Here is a 19,359-nt window from a genome sequence, read left to right on the forward strand (position 1 = left end):
AGTCAATTTGTCCTCAGTGCTAAATTTGACATTGATGACCTCTGCTTTATAGAAACTTTCTAATTCTTAAGATTCCTGATGGCTGCCTACATTCCCTCTGGCCAAAACTTATTTCATTTCTCATACATTTCACTTAGTGCTGCTGTCTCTATTTCTATTATCCTCTCCCATTCATTGAACAGTCATGGAGCATTCCACTCTGTTCCAGGCTCCGGGAACCCTGCTCTGCAGTGGGAGACAGAGATCGTTAAACACCGTGGGGTTACAAGAACATACAAGAAATAGAGAAAGTTTTAAACAATATTGCCTAGTGGCTAAGGGAGAGCTTCACAAAGCGTGAAAATGAAACTGGGCTTAAAGGATGACATACAGAGTTGGGTTAACATTTCCCTTTCATTGCTACTCCCTCTTCCAAGTAGCTAAGATTAACCTTAGAGCACTCATTTATTCATTCATTCATTGAGCAAATATTTGTGAAACATCTACTATGTAACAGGGACTCTGCTAGGCACTGATTCAGCAGGTGAATGGGCACCAGTCCATCAAAAGGCAATATGTGGAATACCAATAATCTGGGTCAGAGATGGGGAGTAGAATAGGACTAGATATTCAAAGAACAAATTCAGGTTTGGGAAACCCAGTCTGATTCTTGGCAGATGCTCTAGTCTCAGAAACTTTGGATAAATAAATATAATTATTTTGAACTAATGTTAGTTGCAACATTTCTTAATCAAACAGCAAGGTGTTTGTGTGTGTGTGTGTGTGTGTGTGTGTGTGTGTGTGGTGTCATAGGGACAAAGAGGAACAGGAGTTTACAGATTTCACAGAAAGAATTTGTGAACCACTTGTAGTAACCAGCCATTATCACGGAATTAAGTATCAGTTATCAGTTTCCAATGAGAAGAAATTATATCCAAGAGTGTTGGAACTCCACCCTGTTTTTCTGAGAAGGAGCTGTATTGTTTGTGCTCATTTTTCAGTAGCTGACTAAAATTCACTGCTTATAATCTCTGAGGTGATATTTGTGTTAATTAGCTTGTTTAAAGTTTTAGTCACCAGAGTGCAAGAATGGAGCCACACTTATTGCCTACCTTTATCACATTTTTTAACACAATGTAGATTTTTGTCTTTTAGTATGAAAGACAAAGTCCAGTTATATTTCAACTTACAACTAGCTATTTTTCATCATTTCATGGAAATGCTTCCATAAAGACAATGAGAGCTTTAGTTATTATCTTCTTAACATTGACTGCTTTCATTAGAGATGGTGAAAATATGAGTATGATTGTGGGAAGGATTTAAGAACTAAGATAGCTCACATATGTCATAAGATTAATTTTAGACTAGATATTTTTTCTATTCAGTGCTTACTTACTTTCTTCATTTTTTACAATATCATGCAAAGATTTCAAATATCCCAGAAGTTATTGACTAGAGAGACAGAAAATTATTTCCCAAGAGGATTGATTCATTGTGCATATATATTCTGTGCCAAGCTGAATAAATTTCAGAGGTAGGTCCCCAAGTCTATAAAAGGTTTGCTTAACCTAACCAACACATTCATGCTCTTAGATATTATTTTGTCTTCAAATCATGTCCTGAAATTATCAGAACATCACATTATATTGTTTATTGAGCTGAAATGCTCACAAAGGCACATTTTCTTACTTATTGAGCACAACGTTATTTTATCAAAGGATGTTATTTCTCAGTCATATTCCACTAACCCATTCACCTCTGTTGCGACTGGCCCCCAAAGAAAACAAAATTAAAAATAAACCCTAGAAATTTAAAGAATAGAGGTGTTAAAATTTTACTTCATACTTAAAAATTATCCAGAGGATATTTGGGTTGCAATGAAAAAGAAATCAATAAATTCCCATCTGAATGCTTAGCACTCTTTAGTAAAAGTTTGAGACTAACAAGAAAATCAGCAAAATAGCTACACACACTCAATTATCTTTCAAATCACCGATAGTTAAAGTCTTTAGTGAGAGGAGAGGGACTACATTTTCATTTGTTCTATGTAGATCAGACCATTTAAGTAAATTACCAACATTAATGTCTTAATGTCAATTTAAGGGTGTTGCCAAGCCTATCCTTGTTTAATTGAGAGCCATGAAAGATTATTAAAGAGCATAGTGAGAAATAGTATGTTGCAATTTAGGCAGGTCCATGAATCGGTAATTTTAATGGTCTAAAAGCCAGGTAGGTAAGAAAGAGCATATCTGGGTCAAGAGAGTTGGGCCTATCACATTAGAGATGCCAAAATTAGAGAAGGACCATCCTATAATATAAGCCTCATGTCCAAGAGGAGCACTGCAGTCCTGGACATGATCAACATCGACATCCTGGGCAGAATATTTAGACTCATGAAGAGGAGGCAGTAACAGGGACCGAGTACCAGAATTGGAGTTCAACATTTGCTGCCAAGATGAAAATAGAAGCTTGGCTATTAGGGTATGACCTAGAGTCAGAACTCTTCAAATGGCAAACTAATTTGATCTCTTGTGAGTATATTTTTAAATCTCCTTATAACTAAAGTCAGACTTGGTCCTGGACCTTGCATACTGGACCAGTGCTAGTAGGTGAGCGTTAAGATATAAAATTTTCCCAGTTATGATTCATTCCCTGGTGAAACACAGGTCCTCTTTTCTGTAATCTGGACTGATCTGCTAGTTTACCTGTAAACTAATGTGTAGCATGATTGTTGAACTTAGAAGTTCTAGTGTTACGGAAAACCAAAGAAGAACAAAGCAATACTTAAAGAGATGGAGTTACATTTATTACGCGCGGGTCCAGAGGAAAATGTCTCTCAAATTCTGGGCCCCAACATGCAGGAATTTTCCCTATTTATATGTTTTTACCTTCTTTGTTTCCCAAATATGGGGTGTTTTCGGCCCCTTTTGCAAGTTCTTAAAGAGCCCATATGTGCTGGGGCCTTGAGACCTCAACCAGAGGCCTGGCCTGGTGCCAGCACTGATAATCTTGTCTGGGGAAGGTTTAATGGCCTCTCTGAAGTGGGAGTAGTCTTAGCAAGCAAGAATTTACAGAAGCCAAATAGCAGGGTTAAAATTTCAAACAGCAGTATTTATATAAGATGGATGCTTCATTCCCCACTGGTTTTATGTACATGAGTCAAATCATTGACAATTAGTCATTGTAGTTATATTTACCCCTGAGGACTATAATCTTAATTTTCTGCCTAATAAAGTTAGTGGACCTGCTTATAAGATAAGGGCCCGGAATGAGGGCCAGGAGTAATCTTTAGAGCAGGCGTCCTCAAACTATGGCCCGCGGGCCACATATGGCCCGCCGAGGACATTTATCTGGCCCGCCGGGTGCCGCTGCCTGTCCTGCTTAGCAGCCGACTCGTCCCGGGCCCGCAGTGCGCATAGGAATTTGTTCATAGTTTTTTTTTTTTTAAACTATAGTCCGGCCCTCCAATGGTCTGAGGGACAGTGAACTGGCCCCCTGTTTAAAAAGTTTGAGGACCCCTGCTTTAGAGAGTCCGAAGAGTCCTGGACTCTCACTTTTTCCTGGGCTGTCTTAAGCTGGGTGATGAAGCCACATTGGGATTCCGTTGACCTTGACTTCCGTTGTCCTTTCCAGGTAGGAGTCAGTCCTTGGGTGGCAAATTTCTTTACCCAAACAGAGTCACCGGGGTGGAAGGGATGAACCAGATCAGAAGTTGGTACAGGCAGAGCATCTCAGATGTGCTTCCGGATTGCATCCTGGGTAGACTGTAAAGCCTGTAAGAACTTGAATAAAGACTGGTTATGGATTTTAGCTTTTTCTAGATTGGGTAGGTCAGGATCTGGAAGAGTCACTAGAATCTGTAGAGGCCCCACTGGTTTTAGGGCAGCCTCCCGGGCAGCTTCATCTGTGGCCCGGTTCCCTCTTGCTTCTGTGGAGAACCCTTACCTTGTTGTAAATGCGTACCTGCTATCAGTATAAATTGTTACTGATTTTTCTTTTGTCTACCAGAGAGCCTGAAACTGGGTGACTCAAGTGTTTGACATCCAGTGCTCTAGTGTGTTCTGGAGTAAAACCTCGACTTCATGTTGGGGCGGTTATGATTAGTTACTGTCCTAGGGTTAACTTATTTGCTTTTTTTAATAAGCATAGCTGTGGCTGCTACCGCCCAGAGGCAAGTAGGTCACCCAAATGCAAAGGGGTCAAGTCTTTTGGACAAATAGGCTACCAGCCTTTTCTAGGGGCTGAGACTTTGGTGAGTACCTCTTTGCCTATGCCCCTTGTCTCACATACGTAGAGGTGGAAAGACTTAGTTACATCCTGTAGTGCTAGTTGGCCCATTGTCCCTGCTCTGCTCATGTCTGTCTAACTGCCTAATAAATTACCTCAAGGATCCTGGCTCTGAATTCTTTTAGGGAAAATGGATGTTGAATTTCTTCTGTAGCTGCTTCGTGCTGAGGAGGGACGGAGTTTTCTCTCAGAGCCAAGAGATACTTGCTGTCTGTCACAGGGACGATGAGGCCTGGGCCCAGAAGGAGGTGGGCTTGTGACCTGGCAGAGACAAACTGTAACAAATGGTCCAGTGGAAGGGAAAGAAAACATTTCAGTTTTAATGACATTTATTGAAATAGAATTTTTCTCCTCAAAATTACCTCTATGTTTATCAAAAGAGTCAGATAAAGACTAATTTACCTATTGTATTTAACTTGGCCTGATTGTTTGCATAAACACAACAAGAATGGTAACTGACTACCTTTGCTGGAATTTCATGATTGAATCTTATTGTGCTTTGTAGGGCCAGGAAGCCAAGCCATCTAGCTGCCGTCAGGCCTGCCTGTAGTATCTGCTGAGTTAGGTGAATCCCTCACCTGCAGCGACTCCACCTGGGCCCACGCCCTAGGTTTTAAGGCCCATCTCAGTAGCCCTCCTACTTGTCACGGCCTAGAGTGTGTGGGGTTCCGCAGGGACGTAGAGTCGTCTTATTGCTCCCCTTCTACTCTGACCAACCACCAGTGATGGTAGGGCATGGGCCTGACGCTCCAGAGCCAGCCATTTTCAGGGCTCCCAAGCAGAATACCAGGCTCTTCCTTAGTACTCTTACTGGCTTCAAGTCTTCAGAGTTCAGACAGGGCTCTTTAAAACATGACACTCCAGTCAAAGTTTCCGGTCAATAAAACCACTATTAGAAACTGGTCTTATTGAATTTATGCAGAGAAATGTATTGCCGTGATTTATTAAGCATTGCCAAATTTCAGAGGAATTATATAAGGATAAAAATATACTGATCTGCTTTAAGATCTTCTGATTTTCCTTGTTAGTCCTTTCTGTGGATTCTTCAGAGTAATATAACTGTCTTCAAATGACAAGGAGAAATTCAAAATGTGTCTATATTCAAGTAGACAATTATAGCTGTCCTTGTAGTAGGGTTCCCTCTACTTAACTTGTCCTTAAAATTTCATATGGTCTCTGGGAGGGGTGATATGCACTCTGAGAAAGGACTAAGGGAGCTTTATTGCTTTACAGGGTCTCATATGTCACAGGACCTCACAGGGTCTGCAATTCCTGTAACAAAGGGCTGGTACTCACTACTTGCCTCTGTTCTAAACAGGCCTTCCCCAGTTTCCTAAAGTTGAGGTTTGTGCCACCCCTTACATGGGCATGGTCACACAGGCCTGCAAGACAGTAACATTGGCACTGTGGCCACCTTAGGTAGCCAAATCTTCTGCTACCATATATGACATATGGTAGGGCTATACAAATATCTTAGGTGACTAAAGTCTATTCTTGACCTTCCCACACAAAGCAAAATTGTCCTTGTCTTCCTGGAGTCATGCCCATGAAGTTGCAGGTATCATCTAAATCTATTATACAGCTTTCTGCAGGTCACTGTCAGGGCTGTGCATGGTGGCCAGTTCTTCTTTCTAGCCACAAACACAGCCTGTCTAATTTCCCTAAATTTTATTCTGGCACAGGAGAAAGTTGTTTTGCTGTAAACAGGCAGCTTAACCCTTACATACCTGGGCTTGGACATCTGCCTAGAAAGCGGTAATTTATAAGTTTAACATGTGGCCTTAGGTCCTTCTAACCCAACAGGGTCTCTGCCATCCCTCAGTCAGACTCCTCCTCTCTTGGAGAATCTCAAAGTCCTGAAGGCTCCCTGATCCAGGGAGAGTGCCTTTCCTTTGCTCTTTGACTTTAAGCTGCCAGTCCAAAACAGCCAGAGTTGCAGTTAGAAACAGCTTTGCATATTGCAAAAACGCTTCTGTGGCAGTGGCTTGGGTATTAGACCCCTTGTTTTCCTGCCAGTCCCCTTTGTGGCAGAGTAGGGACCAGGCCTCTCCCAAGGGAGTGCACTGGAAAGGGATCTCAGCCCCTCCTCTTCCAGCAGCAACAGGTACTGAACCCTTTCAGTACATTTGCAAACAGGGAGCTTTCACTAGCTCTATCTGCTGCTTTTATAGATCCCGGGCCTGCTGCTCTATTCCTGGGGCTGCAGGGAGACTAGTAGCAGTCACTGGCTTCTGGTTTAACTGCTGCAGCCAACAAGCCAAAGGCCTAAGTCTTGTATTGCTTGTTGTAAAACACTCATTACTCACTGGGCAGCAGCAGGGCAGCTCTAGTGTCAGGTAAATGTCTGCTGTCCCCCGCTTTTCTTGCTGCTGAGGCTTCAACCAGGGCCACTGCAGGCAGCTCAGGCATCCAGCCCCACTCACCCCCTTCTTTCATCTGGCTCTTGGGGTATGAGTCTGCCTAGCAACCAGTTTTAAATCACCAGGGCAGCTAGATTAATTATGCTTACAGAAAACTTGTGACCTTGAATCTAGTAAAGTTCTGATAAGGCACCTGGACCATACCCTTACGCCTGCAGAATGGTCTGCAGCCAGTAAAATCAACAAAAACCTATCTCTCCCTGCTTCATAATTAACTGCCAACAACCCCCTCTCCTCCGTCCCATCCCCCAGTCCAGTTGCTTGTCTCTCTTCCCGATTGTGAGTCAGAGGAAGACAATTCCTACAGAGGGGAGAAATAGAAACAGTGGGAGTTTCAGAGAAAACTACAGACTACCGCTGTAGTAGTCCTCCCTTTCGAAGGCTGAGGTCCGACCTGTGAGAAAAATGACTCTTAGTCAGCCTGGAAAGATAGGGAAGAGGAAGATATGGGTGTGTAGGGAGATTTCTTGCGAACTGAAAGCCTGGAAGGCCTCCTGAAAGAAAAGATCTTTAATCCAGTTACAGGTGCTATTAGAATCAGGGGTCCATAGATAGTTAATAATAACTTCAGCCTTAGTTCCACCCCAGGTGGCTCACGTTGGATTATGATGTCACAGGCAGGGACAGGGCCTGTAAATCTCTCCACCCTGCGGAGCTGTAAGCCCTGCTCCTGAAAGTCTCCGATCACCAAAAGAGATAAGAAAGCCATAAATAAAAGTTCTTTGTTCATTGAAATGTCATAAATTTATACCTTTAAATTAACCCTAGGACTTTAAAATTTCAATTTAATACAGCAAATTCACAAATCAGAGCAAACTGAAACCCTTACTTATACAAAATTAGAGAGAAATTTTTATTAGCTAAGTGGGCTGGTTCCCTCCCACTGTGATAGAGAGCAAACATCTCTGAGAAAAATAACTCAGCAGCGCTGCTTCAGATGTTTGTAGACCATTACAGGTTCAGCCTTTAATAAATAAAACATTTTAGCCAGATGAATCAACAGAAATGCAGAAAAATCAAAGTAGCTTTCGCTTCACACAGACCAGTTAATGAGCAGACAATTATGCCAAGACAGACAAACATCCATACTCACACTCTCTCAGTAGACTACCCCAAACTGGAGCTGAGCAGATAAACAAAACAATGCCCAACTCCCCAGATGGGCATGGGGCACTCCTGGCACCCATGCCCCAGAACAGAATTCTCAGCCAACATCTTGGTGAGAACCTACCGGAGGAGTTAAGACTGCATCCAGTCCCCCTTCTTGGTAGCAAATTGGCAAGTCCCACACAAACAAATAGGAGAGTGAACTCATAATTCCTTAATCGAATCTGAATTCATTCACCTCCAGGGTCCCACATTTATATACTAGCTAGTCCGAGTTTTTGACTTCTACCAGATATTTACCCAGAGTTTAAACAGTCACCTGATTCCTGACTCCTGATTAATTTGCCTGAGGAAGCCGTATGGCTTCTGGGGAGGTGATCAAGCTCCCCCTTCCACTCACTTAGAATGGGCTGAACTGACGGGGCCCCTACCTTACAAATTTGGTCGACAGGTCCAGAAGTGACCGTCCACTCTCTCCAGATGCCAGCCGGGTCCTGGGCTGAGGTCCAGGAGCGCCCAGAGTCCCCCGGTTCAATTCTGCTAAATCAGCAGAGCGGCACCTCCCGGAGGCCTATCCGGCTCCCCCAGCCCCAAACCCGGCCCATTCACCAGAGGCCAAAAGGCCAAGCACAGTTGTTCTCGGTCAGGGAACCAATAATGTTATAGAAAACCGAAGAAGAACAAAGCAATACCTAGAGAGATGGAGTTACATTTATTACACACGGGTCCAGAGGAGAATGTCTCTCAAATTCTGGGCCCCAACATGCAGGAATTTTCCCTATTTATATGTTTTTACCTTCTTTGTCTCCCAAATATGGGGTGTTTCCAACCCCTTTTGCAAGTTCTTAAAGAGCCCGTATGTGTTGGGGCCTTGAGACCTCAACCAGAGGCCTGGCCTGGTGCCAGCACTGATAATCTTGTCTGGGGAAGGTTTAATGGTCTCTTTGAAGTGGGAGTAGTCTTAGCAAGCAAGAACTTACAGAAGCCAAATAGCAGGGTTAAAATTTCAAACAGCAGTGTTTATATAAGATGGATGCTTCACTAGTATTAGACAGATGCCTGTTTTAGTGATAGGACCCAAGTCAATTGATTTAACTCTCAAAGCCTCTGTTTCCTAATCTATAAAATGAGAAGAGAAAATTATTTCACAGCCTTATTGTTAGGATTGATGTAAAACAGCTGGCATAATGCCTGGCACAGCTCATTAGAATTTGTACTTGATTTTTATTTCTAAATCGTTGCCAGGTATAATAAGAGGACTCTACTTTTGACTTAAGGCTTGATACTCAGGCACCAGGTGAAACATGGGACACAAAGGCTTCTTTCATCTGACTAGTAGGCCACTCTTTCATTGTACCTGTCAGCTGGCTGAATTGTGTGACAGTTAGTATTAATAATAACCCTGTAATAATGTTTGCCAAAAATCCTGTTTCTAGAGTTCTGTTTAACATACTAATCAACTTTGCCTAGCTGTGAGTATGACTTTTCAATCTTGAGTACAACAAAATATGGAGAGTTCTTTTTTTGTGTGGATATGATTCTTTTGTGAATACATGAGTATTGTATTAAGAATAAGATGCGAGATGCTTTAAAGAAAAAGGATAGGCAAAGTTAAAATTGTTTTTTAATGGTTACTGTTTTGATTTCATGATTAATTTCATATATAATGTATAACTTATTTTTAAAATAATTTTTTATTGTTGAAGGTATTACATATGTCCTTTTTTCCCCATTGACTCCCTCCAGCCTGCTCCCACCCTCTGCCCCAAGCCCCCACCACCCCATTATCTGTGGCCATGGGCCATGCATGTGTGCATATATAATGTATAACTTATTATCCAGTTTTTTCAATTTTGTTTATCAAACTCATGTTTTGTTTTAGAGTTATAAATGCCAAGTTTAGTTATATTTTAAAAAATGTATTTTTTTAAATAAAGTGCCACCTACATGCCAAATTATTTAGGACTTTGTCTGAAATCATCTTCAGAAAAAAAAGTTTATGTTTATGAGTAATGAAAGAATGAATGGTGATGCTCATGAATAATGAAATTAAATGTGTAATTTATTGAATAATTGCTAATAATTAATGACAAATAATGAAACACAGTCAAGAGACAGATTCTCATCTTGAATAATGTATAGTCCCTAAAATGCAATCATGACCGGATACTTCTCAGGAAGGTTGTGTTTCAGCTGACGCTGGGTTCACTGTGAGAATGGGAAGTAGAAAATGGTGGTGGTTTAACTGTACCTTGCTTAGTACTTAGATCAAAGACTTACTAATCATTCTGAACTACAGGAGGCTTGTAATCCTCAGCACTTAGTGAATAGATTGACAAAGTAATTCTCCATTCACCTAATATCTAGGGAAGAGGAAAAAAGCAGCTACTTAGCCATCACAATTTTCAAAGGAGGACAGAATAGCAGTGATAAAGGATGTGGATATTTTTTTCCATCTTCCATCAATCAGCACACTTCATTGAATGCTCACTGGATGCAAAGCACTATGTGCAAAGAATTATATGTGAGGCATTGAGGAGGGAAATAAAAAAGTATAATAAAAGTATTTGTGTAGCACATTTTCAGTAAAGAAAATGCTGTCACATATATCATTTCATGTGATGCTGACAACATCCCTGTGAGGAAAAAATGCAGATATTATTTTTTGCACTTTATAGATGAGACAACTTGAGGTCTTGGGCCTCCTGCATGCCAAGTACTGGTGCTATGATAAAAAGGCCCTGCTCTTCTGGAGCTTACCTTCCAGAGGGGACATGGGAAAATAACCATTCCAAGTAGAAAAGGCTGGGCTCTGGATGAGTGGTGTACATGCCAGTCAAATGCACTGACAGTTCTGAAGGGGAAGTCCTTTTCACTCTGGCTGGGAAGACAGGGGTTCTGCTGGGCTTTGAAGTTGCATGTGGGTGTAGTATGTGTTTCTGTGGGATTCCCCTTCAAAGTAAGAGAGAGATGGCAGGGGCAACCAGGTAGAACCTAGGAGTGTAAGGTAAGTAACTAGATCAGTGGTGCTAAAGGCAGCAAAGATGATTGGGAAGAAAGGTAGGGAATTGTGTCCCAGAAAGCCAGGCAAAAATCTGAGCTTTATGAGGTAGGGATCACTGAGTTTTTCTAAGTATTAGAGTGATCTAAAAATAAAGGATTAATATGGTAGAATGTGATATGTGAATTATAAAGTGTGAGATAAAAGGCTGCCGAGAACCAATTCCAGCATGTAATAATTACAAGAGTTTTATCAAAAGTTTGGTGAAGCTTGGGCAGCTCAACAAGGGTGAGCCACATATGTAATTTACCTGTTGGAAACTGCTAAAAGGCATCTTCCCCAAACCTGAATAGGATTATTGTAAACTGTCAGACAGCTCAGGGCATTTTATTGCCTCTTGTTAGCCAAACACCTGAACAGCTGTAGGCTAGTCCCCAAACTGATAATGCTTCTGTATTCTACCCTTTGATACGATACCCTTTGAAGTGTATATTTCTACCTTGCCTTAGGACAGGTTGTGTTGAATAAAAGCACGGGTCCTTGGTCAAGGTAGAGTCTTCAGTTCCCTTTAGCTGAAGCTCCTCTGACCCCCAATGCCTTTCAAAAATATCTTTCCTTGGACTCTTTAATCATCTACGCGCAGCCCCTTTCTTCAGAATGCTGAACCTTTTGTAAGGCTGGGAAAAGAACCCCGGCAAAAGGCAAGAACCAGTGTTTAAGGTATTTGTCTCTTAAAATTAACTATGTTGTATGAAGCAATTAGTATAATAGTAATCAGAAAACTTTCCTAAGTTGTTTTTTTAACACATAAAAGACATGAAAAATACAGGGTGTCCCTCCAAAAAGTGTACAAATTGTTAACCCATTATTAATTCCAATGGGTTAAATCTGAAAAGAAAGAAACGTCAATGAAGCTATCAGCTGTTAAAGTGTGTATACATTTTTTTGGGGACACTATATTTTGGGAATTCATTACAAATCTAATGTAAAGAACTCTTTTAATTGAATATTTGACCATGAATACTTTTTTGTTATCAAGATACTTTTTCATGCATAAGACTTATATTTAATAGAAGCATTGAGTTCTACATATATGTGCTGGGGCTTGACATACTTTATAAATGGAGCTGAATATTTGTGCCAAGTTCTGAGTATATTTATTTTCCATGGTTTATTCAAGGATATTCTCTACAAATTTTTTTCTTTATATTTTATTCTGATCTTTAACATACTGCAGTTTATTTATTTTTGTGTGCAAAGTAGTTAAAAATGATATAAGGTGGAAGGGCAGATGAATTTCTCAGGATTTAAAGAACAATGTGGATGAAAAGTTTTATTGCCTATCCTCAAGTTCAACCTTCAACCTGAATCATTTATCATTATTTTCTTATCCTTTTTATCCTGATTTCCCCACTAATAACCAGTACATACACAGTGTAAGATTTTTTTATCATAAACATTTTTACATAATTTAATGCTATCAATCTTTATAAACATTCAATTAACTAAAACATGGTCTCTAAGAAGTTGCCAGTATCTATGGTTTCAGATTATAGCACACAATGAAATAATGAATATCACAGCACACAATGAATATCACAGCACACAATAAAAAAATACTTAGCATTTTGTGAGATTATTTAAATAAATATTAGTAGTTACATATACACTGTATATTACATATACATACATACACATGTGTGTAAAATTTTGTTAGATTGAGGTTTATTAATTTAGAAAAATAAAGGGGACATTTAAAAATTTACTATTAAATTGTTTTATATGCCCTACCACTGTGGTTCATAGGTTGAGCATTGACAAGAGGTCACCAGTTTTGATTCCCAGTCAGGGCACAGGCCCGTGTTGCAGACTCAGTACCCAGTGGGGGACATGCAGAAGTCAGCCAACCAATGATTTTCTCTCATCATTGATGTTTCTCTCTCTCTCCTTCTCCCTTTCTCTCTAAAATCAATAAAAATATAATAAAAATTGTTTTATATGAGTGTTAGTAATTGGGCCAGATTCTTCAGTGTCCTTATTAGTAAATTATTTAAATTATTAGTGGTCAGGGCTCCTGAAAAATGTCATCTTAAAGCTGCTGATCAATAAATTTTTATAATTTATAACACATTGTATACATATAGAATATTTAATGATTTTTATTTGTACTCATACAATTTGAAATATTTTCATGGTTGGAAATGATAGCCCAGAAGTATGTTTCTGTGTAATGTTTCCAAATTAATGCAATTAGCAAAGAAGTTTTCAAAAATAAATTATAAAGTTAGTATGAAAATTTTTAGTAAATACTTAAATAATGAGAATACCTGATTTGTTGAGTTATTATGTGCTAAGTGTTATCTGAACTCCATACACTTACCTAAACATATACTGGGTGAAGAGTGGGTCCCAGGATACACAGACCTAGAACTAACACATTCCTTCTATATAGCAGGCACAAGTGTATGGTATTTTTTATTCCCCCTGGTATTTCATATGAAATTTTACTGGGTCATTTATTTGCTTAACAAATGTTAAATACCTGCTAAATGAATGAGATTTAAAGTGATATCAAATAAACATGTTATTTGGGGAAGAGATAAGTTCACTGATAAATAACATATGCAAAACATAAATAATATAAAATTAATATGTATAAAGAGTATAATAGAAGAACAGATGAATTTGGACCGGAGGAAGCAGAAGTGTGAAAAGCTACAGAAAAAGAATGTGATTTGAGCTGCATTTTGAAAGAAGTAGGAGGTTGTCTGGAATCTGATTAGGTAGGCATTCAATCACCAGAAAAACAAGAATAAAAGTATTGAAAGATTTAAAGGGAATTGTTTTTCAGGTACAGTGACTGGGCCTTTATAGTTAGAGTACAAGGGATAGGAAAGAAAGTGAAAAGAGAATGGCCAATTGCCCTTTAGCTCAAGATCACTTATACATTGAATCTATATATATATATAAAAGCCTAAACGGCCGGAGTGACCAGAACAACCAGAATGACCAGTCGTTATGATGCGCACTGACCACCAGGGGGCAGATGCTCAATGCAGGAGCTTCCCCCTGGTGGTCAGTGCACTCCCACAGCCAACCTCCCCCAGCCAGCCAACATTCCGCAGTCCCTCCCCGCTGGCCGGCCAACCTCCTGTGGCCCCTCTCCCCCGGGCCAGCAGGCCCTGGGCTGGGACTGGGAACCAGGGGTGGGTGGTGGCAGACACGGCCCCTTTCCCAGGGGGGGCTGAGGGCTGGCTTTCTCCTTGGGGCCGGCAGCCAACCTCACATGCCCTGTCCTTCCCCCCGGCCAGCAGGCCCGGATCAGCCCACAGCCCGCCCAGCGAGGAAAGGAGGAGCGGGGGAGGTGGGGAACCATGCGGTGGCAGGGTGCCAATGATGGCAGCATCGGCGTCCAGTGTCCATTCCTTCCGTGCCCAGCCCGGCAACCATTGCCTCCTCTCCAGCCCAGCCCTGATCAGCCTGGCCCAGATCAGCGCTGATCACTGGCCAGGCCTAGGAACCCCACCCATCAGGAATTTCATGCACTGGGCCTCTAGTAATATATATTCCTAAATAGATTTAAGGACTATTTACTCCCTAGATTATTGAAGATTGGTTGCATCTGTCTGCTTTCTATTCTCATTGCTTGCACAGACTAGCATAGGGTTAATGCTATTATCTTTCTGGCCTCTTTCAGGACTCTGAAATGGAATTATAGAAGGGAAAATGCAGTTAGCTTGCCTTCCCCGAATCACTAGTATTTCTGCTACTCCAAATATCTCCAATATGCATCACCATCACTATAAGACATGAGAAGGTGATGTGGATGTTTCTGGCTCTTTACTGTGTGTATATTCATTGGCTAGATTTGAGGTCTGGCTAGGGAAGAAATAATGTGGACAATAGCTCAAGCTATGCTACTTTGGCGTCTCTTGAATACCTGGACAGAAGGAGTTTCCAATGATGTCTGCCACTGGTAACACGTCTGCTGACTTTTGACCAGTGAGAACTCAGAATTTAGACAAAAATGAATCAGATCAGGCTTGAATAGGTAGTCATTGTTTGAATAGCAAAGCATTTCCCTGCCTCTGCTCGTTGTGTGCCTTCAGATCCATTTTTCTGCTCTTCTCTCCACTCTAGGAGGCTGACCTCGGGAACTCCATTACAAGTACTCTTTTGCTCGTGTAGTTCCCATTAATTTTGGCTTATGGAAGGCAGTAGAAGCAGCAGAGAGGGAGGTGAAGACAGTTGAGATATGTTACCTCTTCCTCCCTCCCAGACCTTAGCTTTGGCAGAGGCTGTATTCCTTTAGCCTCTGTCAAGTAGCCCCTCACTCTTGACTCCAGCTCTTAGATTTCGGTGGCACTGTCCTCCTTTCTTGCTCCTTTAGACCTAGGGGTGATAACAATTTCCCACTGTTGCTGCTAGTCTTTGGGTGGTTCACCATTTATTGCCAGTTTCCTTAACCCTGCCTATTCCTCTGTACAATGTCCCTTCATTAAGTGCTCTTAAATTAAACCCTTTGAGTATGTTCTCCGTTTGTGCTCTGGATGCTGGGATACACCATGTAGACCCCTCCTTCAGAACTGATGAATGGCTGTCAGCTCTCTCACACATTGCCCTCAGTCAGTTGCCCTCACTAAGGTCCTGTCCCTTTCCTGGAGCAGCCTGCATCCAGCAACTGGTCAACGTGGGGATATAAAGGGCTTGGTCCTTGAACTCAACTTAGGAGAGCCATAGGGTTGTTTGAGACCTTTGTTGGGGCTGCACTGAAGCTCAGCTTCTCTCCTTGCCGGACCTGCTTCCTTCTCCTCACTTCCACAATGAGAATCCTGACAGTGCTTCCTAATAACTATCGGGAAAACTGATCTCAGCCTCAGTCTCTGCTTCACAGAGAGCCCAATTTATAGCATCCCTTTTTAAAAAGCATGTGTGATGGCTAATTCGTGTAAAGGGTAATTGTTTTCTCTTGCTTGTAATTACCAACAGAACCCACAATGGGCATAGTGTTTGTACCTTCCCAGTTCCGTTTCCTGGGATCCATTTGGTCCTCATGCTCTTATATCAATCTCTGCTCTTGAAAAATAGTCTAAAAATACTGATTACAGCAACTTTAAACTACCAATTTTTGCCTACCAGGTCAGCACACATTTTGAAACATAATAACATGCAATATTACTAATGTTATAGCACAGATATACAGGGTAGGGAAAAAGTAGGTTTATAGTTATTGCATGGAAAATAATCCAATAATTAATACATAATAACACAAGAATAAATTCTGTTTCATGTACTTGCATATATATGTAATGTTTTTAAAAAAGATTTTGCAAGAAAAGTAATCTAACAATGCAGCAGATAATAGGAATGTTTGAATTTTAATAGTGAACATTGAAGGTCAAAATGTCTTTAAGATACAAATAAACTAATTTCAATTTAGGCCACAAGAGTGTAAAGAATACTGAACTTGGAGTTGACGTCTTAATTTGATTCCTTAATTTGTACTAAATTATTAGTTATCTGACCTTGGGCAAACTATTTGTCCTTTCTGAGCCTCATTTGCTCATCTGCAAAATGGGACTAGTAATTTTATACCTTATGGGATGAAAGGAATTAGATGAGACTCATGTGAAAGTGCTTTGTAAAGCACTGTGAAATGCTATGCACATTTATTATTAATTCTGTGCTTTTCACACTTCACTATATACATTATGGGTAACTCAAAGCCAATTGCTAAAAAATATAAAACAAAGTGAAATCATAAACTTAAAAAAAATAAAATGCTTTGTAATATCAAGTGCTTAGAATCGAAGCCAAGGAAGGCACATGCTGCTGCTGAAAATATTTGTTCTTTTAACGAGGTGCCAGATCCTTCGGCATCTGACTGAGCTGGAAGAGGAGAGACAGGGACAATCCTCCCAGGACACTCTGGCAGGCTGCACACTGCAGCTGCTGCGGTAGTGGGGCTCCCTAGGATAGACACACTGATCGGCATTGTGGCCGGCCGTGCTCATTTCTTAGAAGTGTCCTTTCGTTTGGCGTCATGGTGCTCACTAGATATCTTCATGGAACTGCAAGCCTCCAGTGGATTCATAATCCTACCAAAGGTTAACCATACCCCCAAACTGAGTCATGCCACGGTTGAATAGCTGTTAATTTGGTAAGTTCCATAGTTTTAAAGTTTAACTTTTTCCAACTTAAACAGCTAACCCATAGATTTAAAAAAAATCCTATTTGTACCATTGAGAATGAGGAATTTAGAATTGCTAGAAATGCAAATCTTATAATAACTTGGGGGAATTCTCTCACTTTAAAGCTGGATGAATTTGTTTTCTTTCTGCCTGACAGAATCCAATATCATCTTTGCTTATTTTCAGTGAAACTAAAAAAGTTAAAGATAATTCATTTGCCTTATGTTGGCTTGCATTTTCATGGAGAGACTATTTCTGGGTCTGTTCATACATGACTGCATGTGTGAATATGTGTGATTCAGTACATCAAGTTATCTGTTTATTTTAATAGTCAAAATCTAAAATTTGAAGTGTAATCAGTGGATAAGTTAGACACCATAGCAGATTCAAATATATCTGGCCTCAGTATTGCTTTTCTTTTCTTTCTCTTTGTTTTAAAATATATTTTATTGACTTTTTTACTGAGACAAAGGGAGAGGGATAGAGTTAGAAACATCGATGAGAGAGAAACATCGATCAGCTGCCTCCTGCACACCTTCTACTGGGGATGTGCATGCAACCAAGGTACATGCCCTTGACCGGAATCGAACCTGGGACCCTTGAGTCCTCGGGCCGACGCTCTATCCACTGAGCCAAACCGGTCAGGGCAGTATTGCTTTTCTTACTGTGGTAACTTGATTATCCAAACCAACTTAATTAACAAGCTGGCTATTGTGACAATTTAAAATATACTTATTTTTAGTCTCAATGTAGTTTCCTCTAGTTTTGGAAACAAAATAAGATCAACCAATTAAAGAATAATTGAAGTCTGCTGTAATCAGAGTTGAGAAAGATATAGAATCCCATGAGAGAGATGTGGTTTAAGCTGATTTTAAAGAATTTGGATACATAGAGAGTGGACAAGCAAAAGAAGGAAGTGGATGCAAACATCTTGAGGGGACATAGTGTAGAATACTTGCATTTGTTTTGCAAGTGAAGGTTACAGTTCTGCATCTCCAATTGAAGCACATACACACACACACACACACACTCACACACACTCACACACACAGAACAGAATTAACGACAACTAAGGGACTATGTATGATGCAGTAGCTTATGTGGTGGTTGGAAGCATGGTCTCTGGAGTCAGACAGCCTGGGTTTGTGTTCCAGCCTTTCTTATTAGCTCTGTGATCTGGGACAAGTCATCTGTAAAAATAAGGATGATTACAGTACTACTTGATGGAAATGTGAAAATTGAAAGAGAGGAGTACTTAGAATATTAGTGTCTAGCATGTACTTAGGTATCAGTAAATGCTTATTATCATTTGAAACTATTTGTGAAAGATGTTCATAATTTTGTTACCTTCAATATATTGCTAAAAGCTTCTTGAGATAGAACCTGTCTTCTATTTTTAATTAATTCATTCATTTAACATTCAAGTGTTGAGAATCCTCTTTCTTATATCATGTACTAAAGATGAGCAGTTATATAATGGATATCCAATCTTTTTACATTTTGAATAATCAATATTTTTAAAAATTAAGCTAATTAATTATCAGCCGATGGAAATATTTATTGTCTTAAGGGGTAGCCACTCTTTCTTCCTTGGTAGTTATACTTATTAAGACCTTATAAGGATGTAGACTAATTCTACTTCTTTGATGTATCATCTTCTGTGTGTCTGCCATAGTAAAGGAACTAGCCTGTCATATCTGGTCAATGTCAGTGTTTCAAAACATGCCTTTCTTGTTTCAGTAATATAAGTGTGAGTTACATAAGGAAATGTCGAAGAGATTTACATTGATTCAATTAATCTTAGTTCTTTCATTTGTTTGATATTTTGGTGTTGTAATGGATTTAAGACTGAAATGCTTTTTCATTTAATGAAAGTCAGGACTGAATGTCTAGGGTGAAGTGTACTAATAGTAGTTGACATCTATGTAAATTGTTTTTGATGTCTTGCATGATTAATATTAAAAAGAACATATTTTCACTTCTCATTGTAGAAAATGAATTGTGCCCTTTAGAAGTCAAACAGCAGTTCTAGGAGTCATTAATGGAATTGGATACAGCCTCAGATGATCTATGATGTCATCTGTGATCTGATAATCTTTATATCTACCCTTTTCAGAAGTCAAGCCATATTGATAAATCTAATCTGTGTCTTGTTTTTTCATTTTAATCCATCAATATGCTTTGATACACAGAAACTCTTTTAATAACAACTCCCCAAACGAGAGGAAATACATCTAGAAAAGAACTTGTATTAAAAGTCAGGAACATATACAAAAATTAATAAGTAGAGCACAAAAAACTTGATTAAAAATGGTCAAAGTAGTTGATCAGATACTTCATAAAAGATGTTATGCCAAAGGCCAATAGCACATGA

General features: G+C 40.0%; 1 protein-coding gene across 4 annotated transcripts in view; it reads left to right on the forward strand.

The window, feature by feature from the left end:
• PDE4B (phosphodiesterase 4B) overlaps positions 1 to 19,359 on the forward strand; it is a 555,855-nt gene that overhangs the window by 64,890 nt on the left and 471,606 nt on the right. Inside the window, exon 1 of one of the 4 annotated variants that reach the window (XM_080658072.1) lies at positions 16,865 to 16,954. The exons of the other annotated variants lie outside the window; for them this stretch is intronic. The gene's annotated coding sequence lies outside the window, so the exon portion shown is untranslated. Of the gene's footprint in view, positions 1 to 16,864; positions 16,955 to 19,359 lie in introns of those variants that run through there. 4 annotated transcript variants of the gene reach the window in all.

Source organism: Plecotus auritus (genome assembly GCF_963455305.1).
Source record: "Plecotus auritus genome assembly, chromosome: 2".
Taxonomy (NCBI): Eukaryota; Metazoa; Chordata; class Mammalia; order Chiroptera; family Vespertilionidae; genus Plecotus; species Plecotus auritus.